General features: G+C 41.1%; 1 long non-coding RNA gene across 1 annotated transcript; it reads left to right on the top strand.

Moving 5' to 3' along the window:
• The first annotated feature begins 9,342 nt into the window (after window positions 1-9,342).
• LOC137090489 (uncharacterized) lies at window positions 9,343-14,953 on the top strand. The gene is made up of 4 exons (XR_010907871.1): window positions 9,343-9,420; window positions 9,504-9,590; window positions 9,977-10,132; window positions 14,875-14,953. It is a non-coding gene; the product is annotated as an uncharacterized lncRNA (long non-coding RNA).
• Window positions 14,954-15,522: the final 569 nt, after the last annotated feature.

Genomic DNA, 15,522 nt, shown 5'->3' on the forward strand with positions numbered 1-15,522 from the left:
GTTTACCTCCTTCCGCTTCCCAAGCTCAGGCTTTATTGTTAAGTCACATTGGAGAGGTTCAGAGGAGATTTGGAAGAACGAGTCGGTAAGACTTACAACATCTTCAAACTTTTTGGACTGTGCTCGAGTGACTGCACACACAGGAAAGGTAGATGAGAACTCTAGGGAAAGAGTACAAGTTTCCCCAGTTTCACCCTTATTTGTCACGACCGGTCTTGGGAAAACTTGACCACCTGCTAAATCATTTCCTAACACGAGACCTACGCCATCAAATGGTCACTGTTCACGCACTCCCAGATTAACTAATCCATTCACAAGATCAGACTTTAAGTGTACCTGATGGAGAGGAACACTATCACACCCCATCTCAATACCACGAATTAAAATATTTGTGCCCGTGTATGAATTTTGTGAGAAGGGTAGTACTTCTTTTAAAATGAAGGACTGCGCCGAGCCGGTATCTCGCAAGATCACAACAGGCTGATGTGCAGTGTCAGACAAGGAAACAGAGCCAGGAAAGAGAAACGGTTATATAGATTCATTCTAATCCATAGCCATTGCGTGCACCACCGCAGTTTTTTTTAGTTTTGGCTTCAGCATTTCTCTTTTTCCAGGCCTGACACTCCGCAATCAGATGTCCTTGATCAAGACAGTAAAAACAGGAACGTCCATCTCTTCCCATGGAAGAGACAGGTTTCCTATCTAGATTACCATTACTTTTCAACATGTGCACAGGCACACGTGAAAAACCTTGCGCCGTATTTCTACTAGCAGGCGGCATGTTTGACGAACGGTTAAATGGAAAAACATTTCGGTGCGTCAAAACAAATTTGTCCGCCACTACAGCAGCATCTGACAACGCCGTTACTTTATGCTCATTTAGGCGAACAACGATCCCCTCCGGAAGACAACTTTTAAAATCCTCCAGTAAGATTAACTCTTGCACCTGCTCAAAAGTAGTAACCTTACTGGAGAGACACCACTTCTCAAACAATACTCTTTTCTCTCTGGAAAACTCTACATAAGTCTGTCTCTCTGACTTTGCATGTCCTCTGAACTTTAGGCGATACGCTTCCGGGACGAGCTCGTATGCGAGCAGAACAGCGGCTTTGACCATGTCATAATCGAGGGACTGTTCAATGGGCAATGACGCACAGATTTCTTGAGCTTTACCTGTTAAACTACACTGTAGTAACAGTGCCCACAAATCAGTCGGCCATTTAAGCTTACCTGCGATGCGTTCGAAAGCAACAAAGTACGCGTCAACCTCTGACTCTCGGAAGGGAGGCACAAGTTTGATGTATTTAATAACGTCAAACCCTTGAGCATCTCCTTCCCTATTTGAGGTAGCCGGCGTAGCAGGAGTAGACGTAGGAGAAGGAACAGAAGCAGAGGGAGGTCTAGAGCGTGGAGGAGGAATAGGTTGTCGTCTCACCTCCTCAGATTTTAATTTCAACGTGTGAATTTTAACATCTCTATCACTTTCCGCCTCTACTACTTGGAGCTTTAAACGTAGATTTTCATTTTCCTGCTGCTTTATGTCAAGATCTAATTCTTTAAGACGGATGGCTAAGGCCGGATCAAAGTTAGTACTTTCAATGGTATCAAAACCAGAAACAACCTCCTCAGGCATTGTCTTTCATAACTGCAGGTTGTTCTTCAACCTCTGATAAGATACCATTGTAGACAAGCTGCTCAAACAGTAAATCCTTAATAATCTGCTTTCTTTCTTCTTTCGGGACATCTATATTAAAGAAATCTGCAATCGAAATCAGATCCTTCTTCCTACACTTTTGGAAGACCTCTGTGGTAGGTGATAGCGTAAATGCCAATAAATCAAACTCCATTTTTACTACCACAGAGACTCTCCCCTTCACCTAGCAAAGACAGAGAGAACATACGTTTTTAAGAGAGAAAAGAGAAATTGTACTCACCAAATCAACGTAGTCGTTTCTAAAAACGGACGGACGAGCCCCCACTTGTTATGACCCCCTCTTTTCTAGGGGTTGGTCAGGGGAAGTAACAAAGAAAATTAATTATTAATAATAAAATTAAAAGGTAACCCTTCAGTCTCCTGTCCCAGAGTGAAGGAATTCACAACTCGAGTCTGCTAAATTGCAGAAAAAGTAGGAATTTATTTACAACAAAAGAAACAGAAATTAACAGAAATCTTTGGGAGCACTGGCACAGGGGAGAGCAAGGCCTAAAATAACAAACAAAACGATCACTAACTAATTTTTGGGGCAGCTAACTTACCTAAATACTCAAAAGAAAAGGGGAAAATAAACAGCATAAAACTTCCCTTACCTCCTTAACTGTACCAAAAACAGGGATGAAATGGTAGTCAACAAAAAAGACACTCTCCCCCTTCGCTTCCCTTTTAGGTTTACAACAATCTTTGACAGGAAACAAAAATAATTGAGACGAAAAAGATAAAACTCTTGATCACCACTGTACACTTAGCCACTTGCTAACTTAACACAGGAAAATCTCAACCTCTTAACCCACAATTACACCATGTTCAGTCTGGACCAGGAGAGAAGTGTGTTTTCCCACAGCACCCCTCCAAATGGCCTTATAAGCTCCGCTCTCAGCCGCAAACACGCTGGCATAACGAGCTCCAGGTGTACGTCATCCTGCCGGTGAGGAGCCGAGAGAGAGAGAGAGAGAGAGAGAGGAGAGAGAGAGAGAGAGAGAGAGAGAGAGAGAGAGAGAGAGAGAGAGACAGAGAGAGAGAGAGAGAAGAGAGAGAGAGAGAGAGAGAGAGAGAGAGAGAGAGAGAGAGAGAGAGAGAGAGAGGATAGAGAGAGAGAGAGATTTTTTTTTGATTTTTAGAAAAAACTTTATTTAACACATCAGTGTCATTGGATCAACTATTCAACCAACTTCAAATTAATAACATGTCAACATTTACATTTACATTTATGCATTTAGCAGACACTTTTATCCAAAGCGACTTACAACTAAGGAGAACAGGAAGCGATCCGTCAAGAAGAGGCAACGAAACACAAAAAGTGCCCTAAATACTAAGATTTGTACACTGCTCAGAGTAGCAAAGACCAGAAAAGGAAAGGAGAAAGGAGAAATAGAGGGGGATTTTTTTTTTTTTTATTGTAAGATTAAGTGCTCACGGAAGAGATGAGTTTTTACATGTCTTTTGAACGAAGTGAGTGATTCTGTTGTGCGTATGGAGGACGGAAGATCGTTCCACCAACCCGGAACAATGAAAGAAAAAGTTCGAGAGAGGGATTTCATGCCTCTCTGTGATGGTACCACAAGCCTTCGCTCATTAGCTGAGCGAAGGCTTCTGGTGGGTGTGTAGACGCGTAGGAGTGAGTCGAAGTATGCGGGTGCTGCGCTTGTGGAAGATCCATAAGCAAGAGTCAGGGCTTTGAATTTGATCCGGGCAGCGAGTGGTAGCCAATGCAGAGAGATGAATAGAGGTGTGACATGAGCCCTTTTGGGCTCATTGAATACAAGACGTGCTGCAGCGTTCTGGATCATTTGCAACGGTTTGATTGCACAAGATGGAAGTCCAGCCAGAAGCGCGTTGCAATAGTCAAGTCTAGAAATGACCAGGGCTTGGACAAGAAGCTGTGTTGCATGCTCCGTAAGGAACGGTCTGATTTTCCTGATATTGTGCAATGCAAACCTGCATGACCGAGCCGTCTTCGAGATGTGGTCTTTGAAGGACAGCTGGTCATCAAAGATTACTCCAAGATTTCTGACCGACCCCGAAGGAGTAATCAGAGATGAACCTAGCTGGATGGTAAAATCGTGTTGTATGGTGGGGTTAGCAGGGAAAACAAGCAGCTCAGTCTTTGCTAGATTGAGCTGCAGGTGATGTTTTTTCATCCATGCCGAGATGTCCGCCAGACAGTTTGAGATTCGTGCAGCTACTGTGGGATCATCTGGTTGAAATGAGAGGTAGAGCTGTGTGTCATCAGCATAGCAATGATAAGAGAGACCATGTGCCTGAATGATGGGTCCCAGTGATGTAGTGTAAATGGAGAAGAGGAGAGGTCCAAGCACTGAGCCCTGAGGAACCCCCGTGGTCAGTTGATGTGTTTTGGATACCTCTCCTCTCCAGGCAACCTTAAAAGACCTACCTGTGAGATAGGACTCAAACCAGTGGAGTGGAGTCCCTGTGATGCCCAGTGATGAGAGGGTGGACAGAAGAATCTGATGATTCACAGTGTCAAAGGCAGCAGACAGATCAAGGAGGATGAGGACTGATGATTTGGATGCAGCTTTAGCCAGCCGCAGGGCTTCAGTAACTGACAGTAATGCCGTCTCAGTTGAGTGGCCCTTTTTGAAGCCTGACTGGTTTTTGTCCAGTTGATTAGTCTGTGAGAGGAAAGATGAGACCTGGTTGAAAACAACTCTTTCAAGTGTTTTCGCAATGAATGGTAGGAGAGAAACAGGTCTGTAGTTCTCTACAAGCGATGTGTCTAATGTGGGTTTTTTAAGCAGTGGGGTTACCCGAGCCTGCTTGAATGTGGTAGGGAAGATGCCGGTGGAGAGAGATGTGTTGATGATGTGTGTGAGTGCTGGTAAGAGTGTAGGGGAGATGGCTTGTAGGAGATGTGAGGGGATGGGATCTAGAGGGCAGGTAGTGGGATGGCTGGAGAGGAGAAGCTTAGATACTTCGTCCTCAGTGAGTGTAGAGAAGGAGGAGAGAAGATGTTTGGCTGTGGATGTGGCTGATTCAAAAGTGTGTGTGTGTGGAGGTGTGAACTGACTGCTGATGAGTGTGGTTTTGTTTGTGAAAAAATTGGCAAGATCGTCTGCAGAAAGAGAGGTGGTGGGAGGTGGTGGAGGGGGACAGAGGAGAGAGGTGAAAGTTCTGAAAAGTGTGCGCGAGTCTGAGGTGCTGTTGATTTTGTTGTGGAAATATGCGGATTTAGCTGTATGGACGTCCTGTGAGAAGGAAATGAGCAGAGATTGGTACTTACTCAGGTCAGATGGGTCGTTTGATTTGCGCCATTTTCTCTCTGCTGCCCTAAGTTTGGTCCGGTGGTCACGAAGAACATCAGATAACCAAGGGTTAGAGGGAGTAGCGCGAGCTGGCCTAGAAGACAGAGGGCAGATAGTATCTAGACAAGTGGTTAAAGTGGAACATAAAGTGTCTGTTGCAGTGTTGACATCCATAGAGGAGAATTGAGTGGGTGAGGGAAGAGAGGATGATACAACGGAGGCGAGGTGAGAGGGAGAAAGAGAACGCAGGTTTCGCCTGAAACTAACTGGTAGAGGAGGTGGAAGCATAAGAGTAGTGAGATGTATATTAAATGTGATGAAGTAGTGATCCGAGAAGTGTAAGGGTTTGACCAAAGTGTTTTCTGTAGTGCAGTTGCGTATGTAGATGAGGTCAAGTTGGTTGCCAGATTTGTGTGTGTGTGAGGTAGTAAGAAGTTTGAGATCGAATGAGGATAGAAGGGAGTGAAAATCTGTAGCATACGGTTTGTCCAGGTGGATGTTGAAATCACCAAGGATTACAAGTGGGCTGCCATCCTCAGGGAATGAGGACAGCAGCACATCTAGTTCCTCAACAAAGGTGCCCAATTGACCTGGAGGGCGGTAAATGACTACTAGACGGATTTTAGCAGGAGCTGTAACTGTAATAGCATGGTATTCAAATGAGATGTTATTACAGAGAGAGGTGTGGGTTGAGTATTTCCAATTGTTTGTGATAAGAAAACCTGTGCCTCCACCTCTGCCAGTGTGGCGAGGGGTGTGTGAGAAGGAGAAATTGTTAGAGAGAGCAGCAGGAGTTGCTGAGTCTTCTGAACGGATCCAGGTCTCAGTCAAGGCCAAGATATTCAGATTGGAATGAGTGGCGAAGGCTGGAATGAAGTCAGCTTTGTTTACAGCTGACTGACAATTCCATAGACCCAGAGAAAAGGAGGGAGGGATATTAGTAGAGGAAGGAATAAGACGCAGATTAGCAGTGTTGCGCTGCCGTCTGCGTCTGATAGTGGAGCGAGGGGTAGAAATAGTGGGTATGTATTGAAAGCACATTGTGAGAAGAGAGAGAAGGAGAAAGAGGATAGAGAAATAAATAAATACTTAAGTGCGTTCTTGGTGTTCGTTCTACGGTGGAGTCGATCGTAGGTTGAGTCGAAAACGAATGTCTTTACACTTGTCGGTCTTCACACGAGGCAGCTGAACACGAGGGCTGAACGCTCCCGCTGACGCTGCCGCGACAGCGCTGACACGCTTATTAAATACACACTGATCACTGCTTGAGGGATAGCAGGTGTGGACGCTTTTATAATTATCCCAAAGATTAATCAACGCAACGGTCTGCCAACGACTCAAATCGAAACCAAACTATCACTCACTCACTACCTGTGCTAAAAGCCAACAATTATTATTTAATAACGGCTGGTGATTGCGTACAGCGCGCTTCAAACTGCCCTGGTTAAAGTGCAATTTGTGAGTAGCTTACAGACGGTCAAAGATGAGTTCTCCTTCAATTACAGTACAGATGATATTCTTATAACACCACTGGAGTTCAAAAGACTCCATATCATTCATTTCTTTATAATATCTGTATTCAACACCAACCCTAGCTTTTAAAAAAGCTTTAAAGAGAAGTACAACATCCTGACCATGTCTATTCTCCATTCTATTTCTCCTTGTGATGTAGATTGCAAGCTTAGCTTGTCCAACAATAAAATTGATTAGCTGCCATTTTATTCTCTGTTTTTGACCATATCTCAAACCCAAAATAAACACATTACATGTAAAATTTTCCTGAAATCTTAAAAACATATCCTTCAATACCACAAAAAGTATTTCCAATCTAATGCATTCTGTAAAACAATGAAACACAGTTTCTCTGACTCCACAAAAAGCACATTTATCATCAACATCCGCATGTATAACAGACACAAAGGCATTAATAGCTATAGCCCCATGCAATATACGCCACTGCAGATCCCCGCTTTGCTTATTCAATGGTGGTTTGTACATCACCCTCCAAACTGGTTTATCATCTTCTTGTAACCCAAACTTTTCTCGCCACACAGTATCTTTCTTCTCATTTAATGCCACTTTGTTTAACATTTTAACAAAGCATCTATACAACAATTTTCCTGTAACCAAACCCAATTCCAAGTCCTGGTGAAATTAAAAAGTCCCCATAGTTTAAAAAGTCCACGGTAGAACGAAGGTAAGTCCTTTAGGTTCAGCTGTTTATGATCCATAAGCATCAGAGTTCTATCAAGTCCCAGCCCATCAGTGGTCCGTAGGATAGTCTGGGCAGTTTTCCTCCATACCAGATCTTCAGGGCCAGTTAATAGTCTCTGGAGAAATTGCAATCGAAAAGTTGCCAGCCTACTTGGAAGGTGCACCAATCCTTGGCCGCCTTCTTCCACAGGCAGAAAAAGTACACTTTGAGGCACCCAATGCATCCGATCCCAAAAAAAGTTAACAAACATTGCTTGTAACCTGGAAAGCAAGCCAAGAGGAGGGTCCACACATGACAATCTGTGCCACAAGGATGAGGCAGTCAAATTGTTAATTACTAAAACCCTTCCTCTAAAGGATAGTTGTGGATGTATCCACTTCCATTTCTTTAATCTACCCTCGATTTTTTCAACCACCCCAATCCAATTTTTTCCTTGCGTAACAGTATCACCGATAAAGACTCCCAGGTATTTAATCCCTCCTTTTTTCCAAATTAACCCACCAGGTAGTAATAAGAGAGAGAGAGAGAGAGAGAGAGAGAGAGAGAGAGAGAGAGAGAGAGAGAGAGAGAGAGAGAGAGAGAGAGAGACACGGCCACAAGGCATTACAATATCTCACCACACAGGTATATTCACAACTGAATAAAAACAATTTCAAAGCACCTATTGAAAAATATGGCCAAGGACGTAACAATATGATCATTGCTTTTAGGAAAAGTACTTATCCAAGTAAACTGACCTCAATTAAAGGCCAAACAATAAAGTATGTACAATCATGCAAATACCTTGGGACTATTATTGATGAGAAACTACATTTTGAAAAGAATTGTGAAGCTGTGCAAAAAGGGGCACCAGCGTTTGTATTGCCTAAGAAAATTATCTGTGTTTAATCTTGACTGAACAATAATGAAAATGTTTTATCATGCTTTTAATGAATCTGTGTTGTCCTTCTCCACTGTAGTATTGTATGGTCATATATCTTTAACGGCAAAAAAACAGTTAAACCAGATAGTAAAATGGTCTGGCCGTTTGATAGCTGAGTCTAAACCAGGAGTGGCATCCCTGTATACCAAACAGTTACAAAGGATGGCCTTCTCAATCATAGATGATGACTCTCAACCTAATGACTTTCAGTTATTGCCGTCTGTGAGGAGGTATAAAGTCCCGAGGTGTAGAACGAAAAGATATAAGAGCAGCATCGTACCAATTAATATGATTAACAAAGTGTAGAGGTGGTTCTTAGAAATGTACTAAGGTTTTTATGATTTTTATCCATTGTTTTTATTTTTATTTTTAAGTTGTTTGTTTTTATGTTTTTCAGTTCTTCATCAGGTCCTTTTACAAAGAAAACATGTAATGTTTTGAGAGCACTTTCTTTCTTTCTTGAGAGCACTATTTACTTATTTGTCTTTATGTTTTGTGGAGTATTCTTTGTTTGTGTGTTTTTGTATTGGATGCCATAGTCATTACACTGTAAAACAAATTTACCTACGGGTATAATAAAACTAACCTAACCTAACCTAAACTAACCTAAACTAACCTAACCTAACCTAACCTAACCTAACCTAAACTAACCTAACCTAACCTAACCTAACCTAACCTACTTAAGTAAAAATCTGTTACAACTTTCACTTGTAATGGAGTAATATTTGACCAGTTGTACTTTAACTTTTACTCAACTAATGAAGTTGTGTACTTTGTCCACCTCTGGACATGATAAACTGGATTTGAATGTAAATTATCACTGAAATTCACAGGTAAATCCCAAATAAACATTATTTTCCTGTATGCAAATAAACTGTATGTCAGTGTTTCAGCAGATCATAACCGTACGGCTTCATATGTGAACGGATGAAACTCTTTCTCTCTCCTCTTGGATTTTGGACGTTCATCTCAAGAATGTAAGAAAATACTTTAGGATTTATAGCCAATGTCTGTTGAAAAGAAAATCAAACTCTTGTGTCTCTATCAGGAAATCTTTGGGAATTATGTCTCGGCAAAAGCAGAATTTGCTGTGGCTGATGATCTTCTGTTGTGCTTCAGGCCAGATAAGTATGTCGCTTTAAATGACAAATTACATTTATCAACTTTGAAAGAACAAATATGTTTTTTTGATGTGCTTAGCCTTATAATGTTGTGTTTCTTTGTGCAGCCTGCTCGAAAATAATGATCATTGGAGACAATCTGACTAATGCATATTTCGAGAATTTAAATAATTCAACTTGCGCAGGTAGCTGTGAAATATTCTACATATTTATTTTCTGAAAGTGCTTGTGATGACAGATTAATAGAGATAATGCCTTTTTATTCCAGCTGTAAACCTGACATGTCCGTCGGCTTGTGAAATACTGATAGGGAATTTTTGCATAATGACTGTCAAACCAAACTCCACGTTAAAGGGTAACAGTGTTACTTTCGTATTATATATGATTACCATTTTGTATTAATATTTTGAACTAGCTTGTTTTAATATTTTTTCAGTTTGTGTTTTAGTTAAAGTTTTAATTATTTTGTTGTTATGTACTCACTTTTTTATTTTTATTTTATAGAGTTTTTATCTAGGTTTAATTTACATTTATTTCAGTTTAATTTAAGATATTTAGTACTTTTAACTTAAATGTAGGCCTATGCTAGTTAGTTGCCAAGGCAAATTTTTAAATTTTCTTTACATCTTCAAAAAATAAAAAATAATAGTTATTGATAACAACACTGGGTAAAGTATGCATATATTTTAATTACAAACCATTATTGAATAATTTTTTTTAAATGTTCTATCTTGTTTTCAGGACAATGCAAAACATTAAACAGAACATACTCTTTCAACATTACAAACAACTGGGGGAGTTATGAAATCAGAACGAAAGAGATACTTAAAGACATACAAATTTGGATTTTACCAAATGAATTTAAGTGCTTGCCATCAGCAGTCCTGAATTCAACAGGTGCGTGTCTTCAGATGCAGAGTGTAACACACACAACACCGCATGAGTACAGGTATACGCTTGTGTTTCCATGAGTGATCACTGTTGTCAGTCAATATGACATCATCGTTGCCATCAGTCATTATGACATCATCGCTGCTGTCAGTCGCTGTTGTCAGTCATTATGACATCATCGGTGCTGTCAGTCATTATGACATCATCACTGCTGTCAGTCGCTGTTGTCAGTCATTATGACATCATCGGTGCCGTCAGTCATTATGACATCATCGGTGCTGTCAGTCATTATGACGTCATCGGTGCTGTCAATCATTTTGACGTCATCGGTGCTGTCAGTCATTATGACATCATCGCTGCCGTCACTCATTAGGACGTCATCGGTGCTGCCAGTCATTATGACGTCATCGGTGCTGTCAGTCATTATGACATCATCTGTGCTGTCAGTCATTATGACATCATTGTGCCGTCACTCATTATGACATCATTGTGCCGTCAGTCATTATGACATCATTGTGCTGTCAGTCATTATGATATTAATAATAATAATAATAATAATAGATTTTATTTATAATGCACTTTTCATTCCGAAGAATCTCAAAGTGCAACAAAGGGGGGGGGGGGGGGGGAATAACAACAAAAAATGAATAACAAGTAAAAATATAGAATACTACAAACAATCAACCAACACAGAAAACAGAACAGAAACAGAGCTGATGGTGAACAGAAACAGAGCTGATGGTGAACAGAAACAGAGCTGATGGTGAACAGAAACAGAGCTGATGGTGAACAGAAACAGAGCTGATGGTGGACAGAAAACAGCTGATGGTGGAAGTCTCTGTTAGCTCCGCAGCACACTGTGGTCCACTCCATGTTTCAGATTTCTCCCAGCGGCAGTGTCCCGATGACATCGCCGAGCACGACAGCTGAAGACCAGATGATGGGTCTTCTTCATGATGATTCAAACGATGGGGATCGCTGCAGCACCATGCAAGAGGCAGAACATTCCTCCGGACACTTCTGTGGACACACCGGGGCCGGCGCAGATGTCGCTCCACGGTCGCAATGCAGGACGGAACAGCGGCGCAGCCGAGAAGCAGAACATCCCAACATCATGCCGGACGCCGCCGACGAGAGCCCGGATGACGCTAGCCCGGTGCAAACTTCAGCCACCATGCAGCTTAAGCCCAAGGGAGACCACCAGTGAGCACCCGCGGCGAGAAACATCAAATGTCCTCCAAACCAGAAACCAACCGCAGCAATTCAAACGTAAACATTAGAGAAGCGGTTGAAAACGGCGAAACGACGAACAACGACCTCTCAGTGGCTGCCAACAATCAGCAACAGTCCCAATTGTAGCTCTGACTGTTAGACTAGTCACGTAGTTATCACATATTATCGGTGCCATCCGTTGCTGCTGTCAGTCATTATGACGTCATCATTGCTGTCACTTATTAGGACGTTATCACTGCCGTCAGTCATTATGACATCATCGCTGCCGTCAGTCATTATGACATCATCGCTGCTGTCAGTCATTATGACATCATCGCTGCCATCAGTCATTATGACATCATCGCTGCTGTCAGTCATTATGACATCATCGCTGCCGTCAGTCATTATGACATCATCGCTGCTGTCAGTCATTATGACGTCATTGCTGCCGTCAGTCATTATGACGTCATCGCTGCCATCAGTCATTATGACATCATTGCTGCCGTCAGTCATTATGACATCATCGCTGCCATCAGTCATTATGACATCATCGCTGCCGTCCGTCATTATGACATCATCGCTGCCATCAGTTGCTGCTGTCAGTCATTATGACATCATCGTGCCATCAGTCATTATGACATCAACGGTGCCGCCAGTCATTATGACGTCATCGCTTCTGTCAGTAGTCATTATGACGTCATCACTTCCATCAGTCGCTGCCATAAGTCATTATGACGTCATCGCTTCTGTCAGTCGCAGCCATCAGTCATTATGACGTCATCGCTTCTGTCAGTCGCTGCTGTCAGTCATTATGACGTCATCGCTTCTGTCAGTCGCTGCTGTCAGTCATTATGACGTCATCGCTTCTGTCAGTCGCTGCTGTCAGTCATTATGGCATCATCGGTGCCATCAGTCATTATGACGTCATCGCTTCTGTCAGTCGCTGCCATCAGTCATTATGACGTCATCTCTTCTGTCAGTCGCTGCTGTCAGTCATTATGACGTCATCAGTGCCATCAGTCATTATGACGTCATCGGTGCGTCACTCAGGGACATCGTTTGGCCTATTTTACGGGGGCTGAAGCTACCCTAAAATGTTCCTAAGCCCCCTAAATGATAATGAACAACAAAAACAATTCGATTTATCAATAACCGTATCCTCAATCATATTTAGATGCAACAAATGATATATATCCAGGAGCATCGGAGCATCACTCATTATGACGTCATCGGAGCGTCACTCATTATGACGTCATCGGAGCGTCACTCATTATGACATCATCGGAGCGTCACTCATTATGACGTCATCGGAGCGTCACTCATTATGACGTCATCGGAGCGTCACTCATTATGACGTCATCGGAGCGTCACTCATTATGACGTCATCGGAGCGTCACTCATTATGACGACATCGCTGCTGGTTACAATTTGAATTCTGAACATTCTATCAATCAACGCAAATATGTAACCCTGGACCACAAAACCAGGGTCAATTATTTTAAATTGAGATTTATACGCCATATGAAAGCTGAATAAATACGATTTCCATTGATGTATGATCTGTTAGGATAGGACAATATTTGGCAATTATTTGAATATCTGAAATCTAAGTGTGCAAAAAAATCAAAATATTTAAAGTTAAAGTTGTCCAAATAAAGTTCTTAGCAAGGCATATTCCTACTAATAATAATTTGATAATTTCTCTACTTTTACGATTGGAAATTTACAAAATATACTCATGGAACATGATCTTATTATCCTAATGATTCTAGGCACAAAAGAAAAATGGATAATTTTGACCCATACAAAGTATTGTTGGCTATTGCCACAAATATACCTGTGAAATGCAGGACTGGTTCTGTGCTCCAGGGTCACAACAAATGGAAGACTGAAATTATATACAAACCAGAATATTTGAATGGAGTGTGTATGCAATGAGTTCTTGAGAAACAGCAAGTCATGTACAACCACAAACTATTTTACAAACCCGATTCCAAAAAAGTTGGGTCACTGTACAAATTGTGATTAAAAAAGTATAAGAAAAGTATATAAAAAAGTATAAAATGTAAGAATTTACAAATCTCATAAACTTATATTTTGAAATGTCATGTCAAATATTGGCTCATTTTGGATTTTATGAGAGCTACATATTCCAAAAAAAGTTGGGACAGGTAGCAATAACAGGGCCGGAAAAATTAAATGTACATATAAGGAAACAGCAACTTTGCAAAAATGTGCTACTTATTAGGTCAATTGGCAACATGATTGGGTATAAAACGAGGCTCCCAGAGTGGCAGTGTCTCTCAGAAGTCAAGATGGGCAGAGGATCAGCAATTCCCCCCAATCCTGCCTGCAAAAAAATGTGGAGCAATATCAGAAAGGATTTTCTCAGAGAAAAATTGCAAAGAGTTTGAAGTTATCATCATCTACAGTGCATATTATCATCCAAAGATTCAGAATTTGGAACAATCTCTGTGTGTAAGGGTCAAGGCTAAAAAACCAGACTGGATGCCCGTGATCTTCGGCACTGCGTCACATATAGGAATGCTACTGTAATGGAAATCACAACATGGGCTCAGAGAACACAATCCACCATGCCATTTGCCGTCGCCGGCTAAAACTCTATGGGTCAAAAAAGAAGCCATATCTAAACATGAAGTGCAGGCGTTTTCTCTGGGCCAAGGCTCATTTAAAATGAACTGTGGCAAAGTGGAAAACTGTTCTGTGGTCAGACGAATCAAAATTTAAAGTTCTTTTTGGAAAACTGGGACGCCATGTCATCCGGACTAAAGAGGACAAGGACAACCCAAGTTGTTCTCAGCACTCAGTCCAGAAGCTGCATGTCTGATGGTGTGGGGTTGCATGAGTCTGTGTGGCATGGGCAGCTTACACATCTGGAAAGGCACCATCAATGCTGATAAGTATATCCAAGTTCTAGAACAACATATGCTCCCATCCAGACGTCGTCTCTTTCAGGGAAGACCTTGAATTTTCCAACATGACAATGCCAGACCACATACTGCATCAATTATAACATCATGGCTGTGTAGAAGAAGGATCCGGGCACTGAAATGGCCAGCCTGCAGTCCAGATCTTTCACCATTAGAAAACATTTGGAGCATCATAAAGAGGAAGATGCGACGAAGAAGACCTAAGACAATTGAGCAACTAGAATCCTGTATTAGACAAGAGTGGGACAACATTCCTGTTCCTAAACTTGTCTCCTCAGTCCCCAGACGTTTGCAGACTGATATAAAAAGAAGAGGGGATGACACACAGGGGTGAACATGGCCTTGGCCCAACTTTTTTGAGATGTGTTGATGCCATGAAATTTTAAATCAACTTATTGATATGTCATCTATATTGTATTCTGATTAAAATATTGAAATTTGAAACCTCCACATCATTGCATTCTGTTTTTATTCACAATTTATACAGTCCCAACTTTTTTGGAATCGGGTTTATATACTAGTTTAGGTTATGGATATTTAGCAAATGTTGTAATAATTCAATTTCTTCCCTTTTGCTTGATCCAGATGTGACTTGTCAGACCACCAACAACCCGACAACTACAACCCCCATAGAAAACACCTCAAATACCACAACACCGACCCCGATCCCGACTCCAACCAGAAGCAATGCAGTTACTCAATGCCCAAACACAAGTAAGATTTTACCCTCTTCTACAGTATAATAATATTTGTTGTAAAACCAGATAAACTTCACTCTGATTCCCACTGAAAAGTTATCTAGAAGCATTGAAATAAAATAAAAAAATTAAAGAAGAATCCTCAATCTCTCTAAAGTCTAGGTTTACATATTACAATGGGAAAGTCCAATATAAGATATATTTAGCAACAATGCCAAAAAATTCCATGCATTTTCCATGCAGCCTTTTCATCAACACGATGGTATATATTTGCATAAATATCAAGATAAGGATTATATGTAAATGGATTAGGCTGAAAGGAATGTTGTGAAAAATTTAAAATATATATTAATGATGATACAAAAAACAATTTTTTTTTAAATTAAACACTAAATGACGTACAAATAGGGACATTCTAAAATTCTTAATGTGAACTTGACTTAAGACAGTGATATTAATTCTCTGGTGCTGTAACATCATTTTTGACCAGCATTTTTTTTTACTTCATCAGAATGGTACAAAACTTGGTAAATGT

This window comes from Pseudorasbora parva, chromosome 10 (assembly GCF_024679245.1).
Source record: "Pseudorasbora parva isolate DD20220531a chromosome 10, ASM2467924v1, whole genome shotgun sequence".
Taxonomy (NCBI): domain Eukaryota; kingdom Metazoa; phylum Chordata; class Actinopteri; order Cypriniformes; family Gobionidae; genus Pseudorasbora; species Pseudorasbora parva.